This window comes from Capricornis sumatraensis, chromosome 6, assembly GCF_032405125.1.
Source record: "Capricornis sumatraensis isolate serow.1 chromosome 6, serow.2, whole genome shotgun sequence".
Taxonomy (NCBI): Eukaryota; Metazoa; Chordata; class Mammalia; order Artiodactyla; family Bovidae; genus Capricornis; species Capricornis sumatraensis.
In genome coordinates, this window is record NC_091074.1 from 104216845 (window position 1) to 104232051 (window position 15207).

The following is a 15207-nucleotide window of genomic DNA, read 5'->3' on the forward strand; positions in this document are numbered from 1 at the left end:
AGAAGGGAAAAGCTACCCACTCCAGTATACTAGCCGGGAAAATTCCCTGGACTGAATAGTCCATGGGGTCGCAAAGAGTTGGACATGACTGAGCGACTTCCACTTCACCCCCTTACTATTAAGAGTGCTGGAGGGTCCTCTGGGCCCTTGAAAAAGCAGGCAAACATCCTTAAAAGAGTCTGAAGTTATTCTAAGATTTGATTCCAGTGGTCATGATTTACAGTCAGACATCAAATATTACCTGTATTTTCAAGCTGAAGAAAGCAATGGAAATGTCACAACTGACTGGTGAAGAAAATAGAAATCAGGGACTTTGCCAATTGTCCAGTAATTAAGACTCTGCATTTCCAATGCAAGGGCCATGGGTTTGATCCCTGATTGGGGAACTAAGGTCCCACTTGCCTGGAGTGCAGCCAAAAACTAAAAAAGAAGTCAGCTCCTTTCCCCACCCCATACCCCTAGAAGAGCTCTACTGAAACTTCCACAGTAGTGAAGAGAGAGACCACAGATGGAAGTTCCCATATTGGGTGGAAAAAGTCCTAAGTCCAGTGTAAGTATCCATATTTGATAACGCCTTTTTGTCATAAGAGTGTGTGACCTAAAGGGGGAACGTCCTGATGTTCACCTAGGAATCTGATTCACCCATCTCATCAACTCAGAAATTGGAGTTAGTTATTTTTTGAGGAAGATGTGTTAAACCATCCTATGCGATTAAGCATTGAGAAGACTTCAGGAAAATGAAAGGGCCCAGGACTGGAGTGAATTTCCTACCAGCATCCTGCAGACCATTCTACCTGCCACTAGAAAATGTGAGCACTTCCATCATTTACCATGTTGATCATTAGGCCAGAATTTTTTTTCAAAAATTGTATGAAGTAATTAAGAGGAATGAAACAATGCTAGGACAGCTTTGGAACGGATGATTGAAGACAGACTGCTAAGTACATTTTCCCCATCCTTTGGGTTCTAGTAGTTGTTCTCAGAACTTTCTGGCCTTCTTGTTTTGGCTAATTTTTATTTTCAAAGACAGCGGAGGGAGAAAGTTACCTTTCTTCCATTATGTTGCATTAGTACTACTAGACTATGATGTTGAAGTTTTCTTGATTTCTTCCATCCTATAAAAGAAGCTGGGAGCCCATAATGAAGTTTCAGTTATATTGTCTCAGAATATCCTTGATCACTGAGTGCATGTCTGGTAGATCTTATACCCGATTAATTAATTCAGTGGGCTGTTGGCTGATTTGGTTTGTTACAACTAACAAAAGAGTGGGGAGAATAGTGTGGAGGGCACCTAACAAAATGACAGGGGCTCTGGGAAAACAACCAAAGACAAAAGCATATCTTCTGAAGACCAAAAGTCCAGCAAAGTACTTTGTAGCACAGCCTTCCTGAACTCCTAAGTTAGAACAGTCTCCTAGAATAAAGCAGCAAAGTTTGAAAGATCAGTCAGTGCCAAGGGGCCTATGCTAAGCCTCACATCCACTGTCAGATCCTGTCCAGTGTATGGGGTGATTTGATAAAAACAGGCCCATCAGTGTGATTCAGTGTTTCACTGCTTTGTAATCCACCATGAGAAGTGTGTTGTGGTGCCACATATTTCTCAATCTGATGCCTTTTTTGTCTTTGGTTTTGTTTTGCCATTTGCATTCCTATTTCATAGTGTCACGATGAATTTTTGTATCACGTTTGGTCTTTGTCCACTACAAACTGTAGGGTCACAGTTAAGCCTTCCATGAATTCCCTGGTTTGGTATCTTTTACCTTAGCATGATTTTGAGGGTTCCCCCCCCCCTTATTATATTTCCTTATTACAGTGCCACTACACTGTATTCAGGTGGGGAAATAAACATGTAGCTGCTTGAACATGCCCCAAGGAAACGGACCATAGCCCTGTGGTATTTGTGGCTGTCGTTCTTGACACAGTTCAGACTTTACAGAGGGTTGTGCTCTCAGAGGACTTAAAAAATATGTATATTAAGCAATTAACTTTCTGGAGTTATCAAATCTTGCTGGGAAATTAAATTCTAAGAGCTCTGAATTGGATGGAATTCCATCTGGCTTCAGAGTACAATGAGCCAATATGAAATGGAGCTTTGAAATGTTTTCCTTGTGCAGAAATATGATCTAGAAACAAAGTGCTGATCTAATGCTAAGTTTTCTGTGTACTAACTCAGTTGCCAGAATTATAATGAAAACTGTATTTTAGTCTAACAAATGTATAGAATTTTTTATGTAATAAATAAAATTTTATAGGAAATAATGTCATTGTCTGCTGTGTTGTAACACTTTCCCATGCCCAGAGTTGTGAATAGTGTAGACGAGGAAAAATAATTGTTCTCCATACCTGTCCGAGTTCTTAGCTGAGACTCTATAATAGAAGACAGATTAACAAAAGGAAAACACACAGAAGTTTATTAACATGTATGCCTCATGTATACATGTGAGATACCCAGGGAAAAATGAGTAACTCCTCTAAGTGGCTTAGAATTCAAATTAAATACCATCCTAATAGGGAAAGGGGAGAGAGAATGCAGGCCTTTTAGGGGAGAGTAAATGATTTTTAGGAAAGATGAACGGGCCCTTAGAAGAACAGATGAGAGGCATGATAGCTTGTGACAAAGTGTGTCTGGGTGTGGTGTCAACTTCTAGTCTCTTCTGTGATAAGAGTCAATCTTCCCTGACTGATGAAACTCCTGAGAAAGGGATTTATGACATTTGAGTTCTTTTTAGAGACTCTGTCTAGGGAGATAAGGAGAGTTCAGAGAATGCCTTGGCCTGCATTTGCTGTTTTTTCAAGTGCCTACAGCTCAAAATAATCAATATAACAAAGCAGCATTTTCAAGAAAATGGCATGTCTTGAACTTCTGCAGTCATACTTTGGGGTGGCATATTCTGCTAACTGCAATAGAAAGTGATTGTGGGCAACATCTTGTTTTCAAATTAGGTCAATATACTGCAAGAGTGCTCTGGAATTTCCCAGCTATTTCTTTCCAGTGTGTCTCAGCCTGTTCTAGGATCCCTGAAGTATGAAACATAAATGTAAATATACTAAGTAAAACCTAGTTTCCAAAGTATGAAGTTCATCCATTGCCTGGCCAGCCTTCCTAGCTGGAGTCTGAGTCACTCTGAGTACGAGGTCTAAGTATGAAGGTTGGAACTGAATTCAATCACCAGGCAGAATGGAAAAGCCTGTTAGATAACGTTTGCCATGGAAAACACTGGTTGTGCTTGGTACAGTGCCCTGCACATAAATCAAAGCCTGGTGCTAAGTTGGTGAGTTGTTGAAACCGTGGTGTGCCAAAATTTAGGCAATAGCTGTGCCCCCATTAATGTTTGGAAAAAAAATCAGGCTTGTTTAAAACTAATCATATTTTAAATGATACTGGAGACTAAGTGTGTTTTTAAGTGGAAGGTTTTTTAACAGTACTGATAAATCCAATATAATTTTGGATTTTTCTCCAGAGGCTGCTGTACAGACTGCTTTTCATTAGCAAATATTGAGTAATGCCCAGATCATAGGCCTGGTTGTTGATCTCTACCACCTTGCCAAAAGGAGTTGTCATAGACCCTTGGTGAGGAGTCCTCAAATACTCCAGGTGTTTGAGATACTGAAGAATGTTAACCATTCTGGACTGTTCATTCTCTTTTAGGGGGCAGTAGTCTTGAAGCAGATTTGCACAATTCCTAGTTATATAGACTAGCTAGTGATTAAAGAGCCTGTGAAAAACCTCACATCTTGTGAAAGGTACCAGAAATCTTTTCTCTCTGTTTGGCTATGAGAAGTATAATCTTTATTCAATCTCAAATTTTAGAAAATAATAATCTAGAGGGTCTCTTTTAGGAGGCATACTGCTTGTGCACTTTAGAGGAATATATAAGCTGTGATTGAAATTTCAGCTTCAAATAGTGCTCAAAGCTCCTGGAGGTGCTGAAAAGTTCAGAAAGAACCCAGAGTCCTGTGAGGCCCTTTGAAAGTGAAAGTGTTAGTCGCTCAGTTGTGTCCAACTACCGCAACCCCATGGACTGTGTGGCCAGGCTTCTCTGTCCATGGAATTCTTCAGGCAAGAATACTGGAGTGGGTAGCCATACCCTTCTCCAGGAGATCTGCCCGACCCAGGATTACAACCCAGATCTCCCACACTGTAGGCAGATGTTTTACCATCTAAGCCACCAGGGAAGCCCCATGAGGCCCTTTGACCTCCTATTTTTGTCCAGGTGCTGTGGAACTAACCCACGAGTCCAGGCCTCTTCACATTATTTTTAGTTGTTGCAAGTAGCAGTGAAGATGAGGAATAGTTTGTGCCTTTAATTTGATTTTGTGCTTTCTTTACTGTCCAAATCCTGAGAAAAATAATTTTAGAAGATGTACCTAGGTTACATTTAGGCTTCCAGAAAATGCAAAGCTAAGCTCTTATGCCACTTCCTGGGCTTATCAGCAATTTCAATAGGCATCTTAAATCTGTCTAGGTAGTTATAAGCTCCCTGGCCAGGTATGTCAGACCAGAGAGGTGACAGTAAGGAATTGTCTTCAAGGCAAAGCAAAAGGGCTTTCACTCAATCAAACTCATACTGTAACCTCACATTTGGAGACAGGATATTAGGGGTTTGTGTTTGATTTGTTCTATCTGCCAGAAGGGATTCTTCCAGCTGACAACAAAAAACAATTTTAATATGAAAATTTAGAAAAAAAAATTTTTTTAAAAACAGGCATGTGAAAATTGAGAAAAGGAGATTAGCTGTAAGAAACCCTAGACTGCCCATAAGATTAACTCCAAGTTTTCTGTCAGTCTTGTGAAGAGGACAACAAGAAATGTACCTAGTTTTAAATCTCTAATAAAAGGAAACATTAAATAGAACTTCAACAGGAGGGACCAGGTAGGTACTAAAAATGTTCTGATCTTTAATGACTTGAAGTGATGTCTACAATATAGTCAATGTAAAAGGGCATAAAGCAATATTTATAGCATGATCTCATTTATATAAAATCAATATGTTTCTACATCTTTAAATGACTGAGGATATAATAGATGCTCTCTTAACCAATTCTATAGGCATTGCTTGTTGATTGGTTAATTGAAAAATCTGGTTAAGGAGGAAAGTCATTATAAAAGAAATGTTTTTTAAAACTACAACAAGTAAATGATCATTGGCCAAGCTTTGACCTAAGTATTAGTTCTATATATGACACTTTAAGTCTTCTGAAGTTGTCTATTGTCTTTTTCTTTTGGCAGCATTAAACATACTAATAATGTAAACCACCAAAAAAATGTAATAATGTGAAATATTGGTTTCTTTAAAATGGATCCAGAATTTAGAGATGCTGAATGATGCAGCAAGCTGAGTATAGACTGCTAGGTTTTTATTTCTTGCCAGTGTTTATAATTCTCATGCACACTTAACTCAAGAGTGGTAGTTTTAGTATCTTTATAGTCTTTCCAATAGGTCTTCCCTGGTGGCTCAGATGGTAAAGAATCTGCACACAGTGTGGGAGACTAGGTTTGATCCTTGGGTCAGGAGGATCCCCTGGAGAAGGGGATGATAACCCACTCCAGTACTCTTGCCTGGAGAATACCATGGACAGAGGAGCCTGGTGGGAGTCAAAAATGACTGAGTGACTTTCACTTGCATAGAGTCTTCCCAAAGCATTCACCTTAGCTTTCATAGAAATTACTCTCTTCATACTCATTGTTTTTTATCGTATATGTAATATTTTAATAATCATACCATTTCAGTAACCACAGAACATGGCATAATGTGTTGAAATAAACGTACCTTACTCTTTCTAAGCACGGTCCACTGATGCTGAGAACAGCACATAGGCTGTTCTCCTGGACCATTCAGTCTACTATGGACATCAGCCAGCACATTCTCCAGAGGACTAGAGGGTGTTAGTTAATCTGGAAATATGGTTAAGTGAGAGTCAGCTACCACTCTTTTTACATCAAAATGAGAACAATGGTTATCTCTTGGATGTGACATTAGGGTAATTTAATTTTTTCTTTGTTTATCTGTATTTAAATATTTAAAATATTCCTCTATAGTTTTTTATCGGTGAACTAAAATGAACTGGAATGAACAAACTTAATTCATATAACCATTATATGTACTACTGTAGGCAAGAATCCTTTAGAAGAAATGGAGTAGCCATCATAGTCAACAAAAGAGTCCAGAATCCAATACTTTGGTGCAATCTCAAAAATGACAGAATGATCTATGTTCGTTTCCAAGGCGAACCATTCAATATCATGGTAATCCAAGTCTATGCCCCAACCACTAATGCTGAAGAGGCTGAAGTTGAAGGGTTCTATGATGACCTACAAGATCTTCTGGAACTAATACCACAAAAAGATGTCCTTTTCATCATAGGGGACTGGAATGCCAAAGTAGGAAATCAAGAGATACCTGGAGTAACAAGCTAGTTTGGCCCCAGAGTACAAAATGAAGCAGGACAAAGGCTAGCAGAGTTTCTCCAAGAGAATACACTGGTCGCAGCAAACACCCTCCTTCAACAACACAAGAGACGACTCTATACATGGACATCACCAGTTGGTCAATACCAAAATCAGATGGATTATATTCTTTGCAGATGAAGATGGAGAAGCTCTATACAGTCAGCAAAAACAAGACCAAGCACCGACTGTGGCTCAGATCATGAACTCCTTATTACAAAATTCAGACTTAAATTTAATAAAGTAGGGAAAACCACAGACCATTCAGGTATGACCTAAATCAAATCCCTTATGATTATACAGTGGAAGTAACAAATAGATTCAAGGGATTAGATCTGATAGACAGCCTGAAGAACTATAGACGGAGGTTCATGACATTGTACAGGAGGCAATGTTCAAGACCATGCCCAAGAGAAAGAAATGCAGCACGACAAAATGGTTGTCTGAGGAGGCCTTACAGAAAGCTGAGAAAAGAAGAGAAGCTAAAGGCAAAGGAGAAAAGGGAAGATATACCCATCTGAATGCAGAGTTCAGAGATTAGAGAGAAGAAAGACTTCCTCAGTGATCAACGCAAAGAAATAGAGGAAAGCAATAGGATGGGAAAGACTAGAGGTCTCTTAAAGAAAATTAGAGATGCCAAGGGAATATTTCATGTAAAGATGTGCTCAATAAAGGACAGAAATGGTATGGACCTAACAGCAGCAGAAGATATTAAGAACAGGTGGCAAGAATACACAGAAGAACTATGCAAAAAAGATCTTAATGACCCAGATAACCACAATCGTGTGATCACTCACCTAGAGCCAGACATCCTGAAGTACAAAAGTGGGCCTTAGGAAGCATCACTACGAACAAAGCTAGTAGAGGTGATGGAATTCCAATTGAGCTATTTCAAATCCTAAAAGATGAGACTGTGAAAGTGCCACACTCAATATGCCAGCAAATTTGGAAAACTCAGCAATGGCCACAGGACTGGAAAAGGTCAGTTTTCATTCCAATCCCAAAGAAAGGCAATGTCAAAAAATGTTCAAAGTACCGCACAATTGTATTCATCTCTTATGTTAGCAAAGTAATGCTCAAAGTTCTCCAAGCCAGGCTTCAACAGTAAGTGAACCGAGAACTCCAGTTGTTCAAACTGAATTTAGAAAAGGCAGAAAAACCAGAGATCAAATTGCCGCCATCTGCTGGATCATCAAAAAAGCAAGAGAGTTCCAGAAAAACATCTGCTTTATTGACTATGCCAAAGCCTTTGACTGTGTGGATCACAACAAACAGTGAAAAATTCTTCAAGTGAGGGAAATCTCAGACCACCTGACCTGCCTCCTAAGAAAGCTGTATGCAGGTCAAGAAGCAACAGTTAGAACCAGACATGGAACAATGGACTAGTTCCAAATTGGGAAAAGAGTACGTCAAAGCTATATATTGTCACCCTGCTTATTTAACTCATATGCAGAGTACATCATGCAAAATACTGGGCTGGATGAAGCACAAGCTGAAATCATTGCCGGGAGAAATATCAATAACCTCAGATATGCAGATGACACCACCCTCATGGCAGAAAATGAAGAGCCTCTTGATAAGTGAAAGAGAAGAGTGAAAAAGCTGGCTTAAAACTCAATATTCAAAAAAATGAAGGTCATGGCATCTGGTCCCATCACTTCGTGGGAAATAGATGGGGAAACAATTAAAACAGTGACAGACTTTATTTTGGGGGTCTCCAAAATCACTGCAGATGATGACTTCAGCCATGAAGTTAAAAGATGCTTGCTCCTTGGAAGAAAAGCTATGACCCACCTAGAGAGCATATTAAAAAGCAGAGATATTACTTTGCCAGCAAAGGTCCATCTAGTCAAAGCTATGATTTTTCCATTAGTCATGTATGGATGTGAGAGTTGGACCATAAAGAAAGCTGAGCACCAAAGAATTGATGGGTTTGAACTGTGGTGTTGGAGAAGACTGTTGATAGTCCCTTGGACTGCAAGGAGATTCAACAAGTCAATCCTAAAGGAAATCAGTCCTGAATATTCATTGGAAGGACTGATGCTGAAGCTAAAACTCCAATACTTTGGCCACCCGATGCAAAGAACTGTCTCATTGGAAAAGACCAATTCATGGGAGGACTGATGTTGGGAAAGACTGAAGGCAGAAGTAGAAGGGGATGACTGAGGGTGAGATGGTTGGATGGCATCACCAACTCCATGGACATGAGTTTGAGAAAGCTCTAGGAGTTGGTGATGGACAGGGAAGCCTGGCATGCTGCGGTCTATGGGGTTGCAAAGAATCAGACATGACTGAGCAACTGAACTGAAGTATATTTTTAATAACCGCTATAGTTAGTGAAAATATAATTAACATAAAAAGCGAATATCCAGGTAAGTGTAATAAAATGACTATAAACTCGTGTGATAATAGGCCAATAGAGTAGAAAAGACAGTCCCTCCAATTCTATTATTTATTGGAATTTAAGAGCTAAATCTATACCTCAAATGAATAAGAAAAAATCATTTAATAAATTGTGTTTAGCACAGTTGGCTTTCACTTTGAAAACAAATCTAAGTCAAATCCAAATGGATTAAGGAATTTTTAATTAGAGAACGGAAAAGTGAGAGGAAGGAGTGGGAAGGACTTAATATACGTAGAAGAATTAGGAGGGGACAAAAGAAGTGATAGAGTAGTGGAGTTGGTGAGGCCCACATCTCGTAGTCTGTGGAAAATATGATGAGTGAGGCCTGTTTCAGATGCATTTACTCAGCGTATCTCAAGCAGTGTGCTGCGCATGTTCACTTCTTTTCAGCAGACATTTCCTGGGACCTTCTCTGGGCAGTAGGATTTGTATTCTGGGAATTCAGTGGAAAATACCAACTCCCTGATCTGAAGTAGCTCATAACCCCATGAAGAAGACAGATGGCAATGAGGGTGCTTCTGGAAGACATAGAGAGATGTTGTTGGGTTATTAGGAGAAACTGAGCTGAGTCCTGAAGAAGGAGGGAGAATGAGCCAGATGATGAAAGAGCCAGAGGGAGGAAGGGAGAAGATTCTCCCCAGAGGAATAGCACGGGCCATCGTATAGCAACCAGAGGAAATCTCAGTCGTTTAGAAAACCCAGAGTCAAGAAGTGACCCCAGAGGGGATATGGGAGTTGGGCACCTTCGTTCAGACATCAGTTGAGTGTTGTCAAGAGCTTGTGGGGAGACTTGGGAGAGAGAGGAAAGGAGGAAGAGGAAGATTCCAGTGGGAAATCTATAGACCCGTGACTAATTAAATCTGGACAGATGTAAAGGGTACGGTGGGGTCCACTCGGCATGGGGTATGCAACTTCTTCATTTCAACATGGGACTTGTTCCGAATGTTCAAGTCCATCAGGCTCTGAGTCTGTAATTCACCGATATTGGAATTCAATGTTTCCCTCTTCTCAGTGCCATCTGATGCAAAATCTCTGTAATGATATGAAGGAGCCTTTTGGAAAGGAGTTTGAAGGACTAAAAGTATTTCTATTTGCCAACAGATTTTTTTTCTATTCCCTGATGAAGAAAATCTACCTAATTTCTTGTTGTTGTTTTTTTTAAGAGACCCCAACCTAACAATGGCTTTTACAGCTAAGGTAACTACAGGCAAACTTTTTCTCAGTGGCTCTAACTCTGTTCTTCTTTGTTGTCTCCTTAACCATCCATATGCTTCTCTGCTAACAAGAAATACATATAGTGTATTTTTAGTGTATATATATATATTTATGTATTTATGTTCCACTTTTTCCAAAAAAAGGCTTATGCAAAATAAGATTATTAAAATAAAAATAGAAAAACAAAGACATAAACAGGAAGAAACAAACATGCTAGACTCTAGGACTAATATGTTTACAGGACAATTAAGCATTAGGTACTTGGAGCTTCCTAGCAACCTTAAAAGAAAGGACAACAGCAAGATTTATAAAATTGTATCCTCTTACGGAAAAAGGTAATATACCTTCTTCAAATTCTTGTGAAAACAAAAATAATCTGCATATGGCTGTCAGATTGGGGACCTGAGCTGGTAAAGTCCAAGCATGTAACTACCTGATGGTTTAACTGAATTTGTTATCTCATTTTTATCCAGATCAGCCTCCATTAAGACTTATAAGACACGTTTGTAAGTATAAATGAAATAGAAAGGAAGTATTTGTTTATTCCAAAGACATTTACAGAGTCCTATATTCACTAAGGATACAGAAGAAAGAGACCTAGTCTTTGCCTTCCAAAATTTCTTGGACTGTTTAGGAAGGCAAAGGGTTAAACAGATGATTGTAATATAATGTACCACCTGCTCTTGCCTGGAGAATCCCAGGGACAAGGGAGCCTGCTGGGCTGCCGTCTATGGGTCGCACAGAGTCGGACACGACTGAAGCGACTTAGCAGCAGCAGCAGCAGCACAGAGACTGCCTGAAGGTGGGAGAAGCAGGAGGTGGGGATGTGATAAGGTAGAGAAGCCTTTTGAGAAAGGGAGCTAAGTGTCCCAAGCAGAGGGAATGACATATGTGAAGAAATGATGTCTGTGACTGTACTGAAGAATAGGTATGGGGACATGAAAAGGGAGAAGCCAACAGGTATCAGATCTTGCGGGTCTTTGGGCCATACTAAGGGACTTGATTTCATGCTGAAGAAAATAGGGACTCACTGCAGGATTTTTAGCAAGGGAATACTTGATACTTGAATTTTAGAAGGCAAGAATCACTGTGACAGCAGTGGGAGAAACTTGCTCAGCCTGTTAAAGGGTGTTCACAAAAAGCTAACATCATACTCAGTGGTGAAAATCCAAAAGCTTTCCACCTGAGATCAATAAACAAGACAAGTATGCCTCTCTAGCCATTTCTATTCAGTATTTGTACTGAAGGTCCTAGCCAGGGTAATAAGAAAAATAAATGAAAGGCACTCAAATTAGAAAAAAGTAAACTTTCTTCTTAGATGACATTATCTTATAGATAGAAAATCATAAACAATTCCTACAGATACACCAATTAGACTTAATAAACAATTTAAGCATTGTTATGGGATATAAGCTCCACACATAAAAACCAGTTTTATTTCCATGCACTAGCAATCAACAATCCAAAAAGGAAATGAAGAAAACAATGCTACTCGCAAGGGCATCAAAAAGAATACAATCTTGAGATTGTATTTAACCAAGGAGGTACAAGATGTTCACACTGAAAGCTACAAAATACCATTGAAACAAATGAACAAGGACAAAAGTAAATGAGAAGACACACATTCATGGATTGGAAGAATGAATATTGTTAGGATGGTAATAGTACCCAAAGCCAAATCCATGTAATCCCTATCAAAATCCTAAAGGTCTTTTTGTTTTGTAGAAATGGAAATGGTGATTCAAAAAATCATATGGAATTACAAGGAAGCCCATATAGCCAAAACAATTGTGATAAAGAATAATAAAATTGGAGAACTACCATTTCCTGATTTCAAAACTTACTACAAAGTTAGTAACAAAATGACTTTATTTTCTTGGGCTCCAAAATCACTGAAGATGGTGACTGCAGCCATGAAATTAAGATGCTTGCTTCTTGAAAGAAAAGCTATGGCCAACCTAGACAGTATATTAAAAAACAGAGACATTAATTTGCCCACAAAGGTCCATATAGTCAAAGCTATGGTTTTTCCAGTAGTCATGTATGGATGGGGAAGTTGGACCATAAAGAAAGCTGAGTGCCAAAGAACTGATGCTTTTGAACTGTGATGTTGGAGAAGACTCTTGAGAGTCCTTGGACTACAAGGAGATCAAACCAGTCAATCCTAAAGGAAATCAATCAGTCCTGAATATTTACTGGAAGGACTTATGCTAAAGCTAAAACTCCAATACTTTGGCCACCTGATGCAAAGAACTGACTCATTGGAAAAGACCCTGATGCTGGGAAAGACTGAAGGTAGGAGGAGAAGGAGACAACAGAGGACGAGATTGTTGAATGGCATCACCGACTCAACGGACATGAGTTTGAACAAGCTCCGGGTGTTGGTGATGACAGGGAGGCCTGGTGTTCTGCAGCCCATGGGGTCACAAAGATTTGGACACGACTGAGTGACTGAAGTGAAGTGAACTGAACTACAAAGTTATGGCAATCAAAACAATGGGGATACTGACACACACATAGATATAAAAATCAATAAAATAGAAAGAATTAAAAGTACATGAATGAAAGTGTGGTCTGTTGTCAACTGATTTTACAGCAAGATTGCCAAACTACTCAATGTGGAAAGAATAATCTTTCCAATAAATAATGCGTGTACAACTCCATTGGACCCCTATCTCACATCATATACAAAAGTTCACTAAAAAATGATCAAAGACCTAAATATAAGAGCTAAAAGTGCAAACTTGTTAGACAAAAACAGGTGAATTTTCATGACCTTGGATTTGGCGATAGTTTCTCAGATACAACAAAGCACAAGCAACAGAATAATAAGTAAATTGGACCTCATGGAAATTAAAAATGTTTTGCTTCAAAGGACACTTTTTTAAAGTACAAGAAGACAACCCACGGTATGGGAGAAAATATTTGTGAATCATGTATCTGATAAGGGTTTAATACCAAGGATAAAGAACTCTAACGCTCAAACACAAAAAACCCAAAGCCCTTGAACTCTCCCGTATATAGCACCATATGGCCATGATGTATTTGCTGGACTACCAGACTTGCTCTCCTCTCTTTTAGGTCATATCTCCCATTTTTCTTCAGCATAAGCCTGATTCTGGGAACTGATCCTGTTTATCCAAATTACAAAGGGCAAGTCTTAAGAGCTAAGCAGACCTGAGAAGATAAATGGGTGGAATAGTCTTTAGTTGAAGGACCAAGCCCAAGCCTGCTAAGTAATTTCAATCCAAGAGAAGATTCCAATAGAGAAGACCAACTCTAGATGTGAGTAAACAAAAAACTCCCCAAATAACTGTTGCCAAAATAAGACAGAAGTTTACGTCTCTCACACATTGCCCAATATTATTGTTGAATATTTTTGCCTTGAACAGTTTAATGTTTTTACCACTGATGTAGATGAAGAATGAAGTGGCCAACACTATAGGTTGTCTCCCAATAACTTTTTACTTAATCTTTGATGATAACAGTCATCTGGTTTTTAAATGGATATATATAGCCATCCTGAACAAAGCCTACACTTCCTAGCTCCCCCTTGCAGCTAAATTGTGACCATGTGACTCAGTTCTGGCCAGTAGCATGTAAGTGAAAATAACATGTAACTACCAGGAAATTGTCTTTAAAAGGAAGAGCCAATGCCCCTTCCTCAATTTCCTTTTCTCCACCAGCTGGAATACAGATGTGATGGTTAGAGGCTCAGCAGCCATTCTGAACAACAAGGTGACCTTGAGATTAGAAGACATGCATGATGGAACAACAAGATAGAAAGTACCTGCATATCTGACAATTTTGTGCATCAATTCCACTGACAATTCCAGACTTCTTGAATTAACTTCTGTCTTATGTTAGCAGTTTTTTTTTTTTTCATTACAAATGAGCACAATCCTAGTGCCAAAGATATATCATATTTTAAGGTGACTTAGAGCTAAAAATGCTAGCTTTGTCTTTCATGGGATAATAATCAGAGCTCAGGAGCAATGGACTAAACCTGACAGCATGAAGGATGGAGGTTAGCAGTGATAATGTAAAGTGCTTCCTTGGGTCCACAAAAGCAGCCTTGCAATAGCCAAATGAGGTTGATATGGCCTGGAGGTGGGGAATATCTTCTAAATGGATGCCTTACAAAGGAGATGGTGGAGTGCCTGTCACAGGTACTCAGTGATGTGTGCCCCCTTTGGTATCATCCCCTCCCACAAGCGTCTGAGTTCAAGGCACACTCTGTATGAGTTGACAGCAGGCTATTTCCGTTCAGGGGATTTTAGACTCTGTTAATAATTGCATGGTAAACAGCAGGAGGAAGATGACTCTGCATCACTTTTTATAGGTCAGACCACACCTGGAATATAAACAAATGAGAGTGTTTTCAGAGACAAGCCTGGGAAAGACATCACTTGGGAGGGGGAAAAGGAAAAGAAATGATCACTGTGTACAAATATCTAAAGGGATGTTACAGAAAAAGAGAAAGGAGTTTCTATAATCTTGTCCTAAGCCCCTAAAAGGTGGCTCAATAGTAAAGAATCCGCCTCTCAATGCAGGAGACATGGGTTTGGTCCCTGGGTCAGGAAGATCCCCTGGAGGAGGAAATGGCAACCCACTTCAGGATTCCTGCCTGGAAAATCCCATGGACAGAGGAGCCTGGAGAGCTACAGTCCATGGGCTCACAAAGAGTCGGACAAGACCTAGCTACTGAGCATTAGCAGGAAGCCCCTAAAGAGTCCTGATGGTTGGAAAGACAGATTTCATCAGTCAGTTAGTGTACATTACCTGTTATTGCTCTCAGGCTGTGGCAGTGACTTCTAATTATCCTACACAATAACTGTCCTAGCCCTCTTCCCTGTGGATAAAACCTCGCTAAAATACCTATGCTCCTGTACTTCTTTGAATTTCGAAGTGGTTATGTGACAGAGTGGTGGCCAATGAGAGGTAAGCTGAAGTCTAAGTGGGAGTTCCAAGAAGGTTTTGCCTTCTCATACAGGTGTCATGCCCCCTCCCCTCCTCCAGCTTCTCCCCTTCCTGGCCTGTCTGGACTGCAGACAGGATGCCAGAGGCGCAGTGATCATCTCACAAGCAAGAACAAGAGCCACGTGTGAAAGATGGTAGCACAGAAAGATAGGAGGAGCCT